Genomic DNA, 4,113 nt, shown 5'->3' on the forward strand with positions numbered 1-4,113 from the left:
TTTTAGAAGTTTAAAAGAAAACTATTGCCCACTGAACATTGAATTAAAAAGTGAGTTAATTTCTAGCACACTTCCCCTTCTGTAAGGGGATAATGACAATTAATATTTTCTATTTATAGATTATTAATGTTTTAAGCCTATATTATACTTTCTAACACTTGGAGAAGCTGCTGCCTTTTCTCAGTGAAAAAGTAGATTTATTCTCAAATGGACAGCAAGCTGCCAGTACTGGAGAATCAAAGATTTCAAATAAATCAACAAACAAATGGAAAAGTTCAATTCAGGATCACATATGCAAGTACATTTAGCAATGGGATATGAGCCAGGCACATTTCAGTTTAGGTAGCACATGAACTGACAAACACAAGTGTCCTTAGGCAGACAGCTGGCCAGAATATTTTAGAGTACAGCTGCCCCACAAAATCAGCCCACATGATAGCTGCAGGTGCACTGCTTGTTGAATCCATTTCCTGATCTTAAGGTCTATAAGGTGAATTTCTGTATATTGAGTTTCTAATAGGAGGCATACTGCATGGACTCTGGAGCCAAATTGCCAGGGTCTAAATCCCAGTTCTACCATTTACTAGCTGTGTGATTTCAGGCTAGTTACTTAACCATTCTGTGCCTCAATTTCTCCATCCATAAAGTGGGGACAATAATAGTATCCAACTCATAGAGTTGTTGGGAAGATTAAATGAGTTAATATATGCAAAGCCTTAAAATAGTACCTGGCACATAGTAAGCACTATATGAGTGTTTACTGATACTATTAATATCATGATTATTGTTTATTACTACTTCTACCTGTATTCAAATAAAGTTTATGCCTTTATTAAAGACTAAAAGAATAATGAATGCTTCTACAAATATAATCTGTATTTCCCAGGGCACAGTAATTTGGGCTTAAAAATATAGTCTTGCAATAACAGTTACATAGTAGGCATGCATTGAAGTGGGACAATTTTAGATTCAGTCATTCCTGGCTTTGAATTCTATCACCACCACTAACTTATGTGTAACACTGGGCAATTTATCTATTCAACCTCTCTAAGACTTTAAAAGGAGAATAATAATACTTGCCTGACAAGATAACGAAGAACTAGATAAGATAGTGAATGTGAGGTGCCTGACAAATGGCCTCATGCAAAAGGACCTCAGGCCTACTTTCAAGAACTCACCTAGTTCTTGCAGCTCCATGCGGGGCCCTCCCTTTCCCTCTCTGCCACCTTCAGCAGGGTTTTACCTTTCTTCCCAGTGAAGCCAAACCAGCAAGAAGCAGGCCTAGGACAATCACCAACTTAGTGAGTAAAAATATCTTTGGTAATTTAGGAAGTATTATAATGCTTTATAAAAAAGGTTTAAAAGTCCATGTTTTTTAGAAATGTAGACTAAAGTATGTATGGGTCAAAGTGATATATGGGATTTATTTTTAAAATACTTTAGTAAAGGGAGAAAAAAGGAAAGAAAAGTATACACAAAAAAATTTGGCAAAATCATGATAATTGTTTAATCAGGATGATAGGTATATGAGGATCATAATATTATTGTCTCTAATTTTTAGTGTTTGAAAATCTTCATACATAAAAAACCATTTGAAAAATTAAAATACAAACCGCTCACATTTCTAGAAGTAATACATATGGCCCCTCAGCCACCAGTTAAATGAGGTTTGTCTAATATTCTAGACAATTCATCTCATTTCCAAAAGAGTCCCAGTCAGAGCTGGTCATACATTGCAGTGAATCCTCTATTCTTCCTAGTCCAGCAGAATATGTCATATGACATATTTCAAATATTCCATAATTTCCAATCAAGTATTTGTCAAACCTTGCTTAAGTTAGGAAATTGTCATCTTCTGCAATATCACCATACAGACACTTTTATAGCAGACATTTGTATATCAATGTTTCCACAAGCAAGGCCACAGGTAAATCTAATGAACCTCCATAACATTACACCAAGAGGAAGAAGCCAGATGTAAAAGACAACATATCATATGATTCCATTTACATGAAAAGTCCAGAAAAGGCAAATCTATAGAGACAGAAAGTAGATGAGTGATTCTTGGCGCTGGAAGTGGAATGGGCATTAACTGTGCATGGGCATGAGTGATCTTATTGGGATGATGGAAATGTGCTAAAACTGGGTTATGGGGATGGTTGCACAACTCGGTAAAATTAATAAAAATCACTGACTTCTAAACAGGTAAATTCTATGGTATGTAATTATACCTCAATAAATTTAAAAAATATATATCTAGTTGGGTCACAAACTTTAAAAAATCATTTATTAGGTATGTAAAGCATTTTATACTTGGGAAGAACTATAACCTATCAAGTTGTGATTTCACAGTAGCGACATAAACTTAAAATTTTATTTTAAAAGTTTAAAAAAGATGAGTTTGCTTAAATAATTGATTTAAATAAATAATTTTATTTAATTCATATGGTTAAATTAAATAAAAATGATAATATTAACAAGCCAGAAGTTTTGGTAAATGATAGTCTGGGTGTCACCATTCCTAGGTGACACAACCCAACTCTGTGTGTGTGTTTCAATCTCAGGATCAGATACAAAGATTAAGTGGGATTATGTTGATGAAAATGCTTTATAAATTGCCAATGCTGTACTAACAACAAAAATAGGAATGGCCTACCTAAGCTGCTTCTATTTTAATATAAAAGAAATCTTAACTAGGTTATGACAGACAGAGATTCTCGGGGGCAGGGGCAGGAGTAATTAACCAGTTGCCCAGCTTCCGTCCTCTGGGGTTTCAATTTCTCTGATGGTTTCTTCCTTCCACAAACATTATTGAATGCCTACCATAAACCATTAGGTGGTAGGTCCTTATCTTGATTCTCAAGAGGTGCCCAGTTCCCTTCCTCCTCCTCACCCTCTTCTCCCAAGCCAAGATGCTCTACTATGAAAACTTCCTGCTGGATTGGGGTGCAGCACCCCCAAGCTCTTTCGTGGTTGCACTTGGCACAGCTGAAATAAATTGGCATTTTGAAACTTTACCAGATATTGAGGGAGAAAACCCCCCACAAAAGTACAGACAAGTTTTTAAATTACAGCACGGAAGACAAAAAAAAAAAAAAAAAAAAAAAAAGCTCTCCCATCCCCATCTGGATTTCAGTTCCTAAACTTCTGCCTCTTGTTCTTTCTAAGGAAGCGAGTCTTTCCCACCTTTCAAGAAAACAATGGGTGCTCAGTGGCATTTAAGTCCCATGCCCAAAAGAATAAAGCAGCCACTATATCCTAAGTTCTCATCCCCAAAGAAACCCTTTTTCCTCCAATTCCCACAGGGCCAAGGGTGGTTTGTTTTCAGCCAAGTAGTGATAGTGTTGCTGTTATTTTTAGTACTATTCTGACATTAGTTTGGCTAATTAATAAATCTAGGGAGCTTTTGCAGTATCTAACCATTTTTGCTAAGTTCTCTATATTTCAGCTATGCCAAATTTGCAAAGACCATGAAAACAACAGTCAGGTTAGGGCCCACATCTCCCTGCCTCACGGTGTAGTGCTCCTACATGGTTTTGTTTCATCTCCTGCCAATTCTAAAAGGGTTTGCAAGGCAGATACTATTACCCCTTGCACCAAAGCGCGAAGAGACGTGCCTAAGAAGACACAGCTTGCTAGCTGATGACAGAGCCTGAATTGACACCTGTTCAGGCTGACCCAAGTGAATTTCTCTTTATTCCAAGTACCTTGGTGGAATCACCCTCTGGGCAAGTAAGAACTGCGCTCAAACTCGAGTAGCTGACTCCGGGCGGGGGGAAGTGTGGTTAGCCATCGGGGATGTGGGCTTTGCCCTCTCCACGAAGCCCGGGTTATCTTTGTGTTTTAACTCAGTCAAGTTGAGGGTACCTCTGGTGTAGCTCGTTGGCAGGGTGGCCTTGTGAATTTTCCTAGGTAGTTGCCTCGATTGGTTCAGCCACCTTAGCGAATGACCGAAACTGAATAGGAAAATAAGAAAACGCAAAGCACGTGGCGTACAGGAGCTCACTTTTCTTGGCCTTTCTCCCGACCCGTAGCCGCGCCCTATTACGACTGCGTGGGCGACTCGCCTATAAAAGCCAGTCTCGCAGCGTTTCGTCGCCACAGTCTCTTCCT

Source organism: Eubalaena glacialis, chromosome 3, assembly GCF_028564815.1.
Source record: "Eubalaena glacialis isolate mEubGla1 chromosome 3, mEubGla1.1.hap2.+ XY, whole genome shotgun sequence".
Lineage (NCBI taxonomy): Eukaryota > Metazoa > Chordata > Mammalia > Artiodactyla > Balaenidae > Eubalaena > Eubalaena glacialis.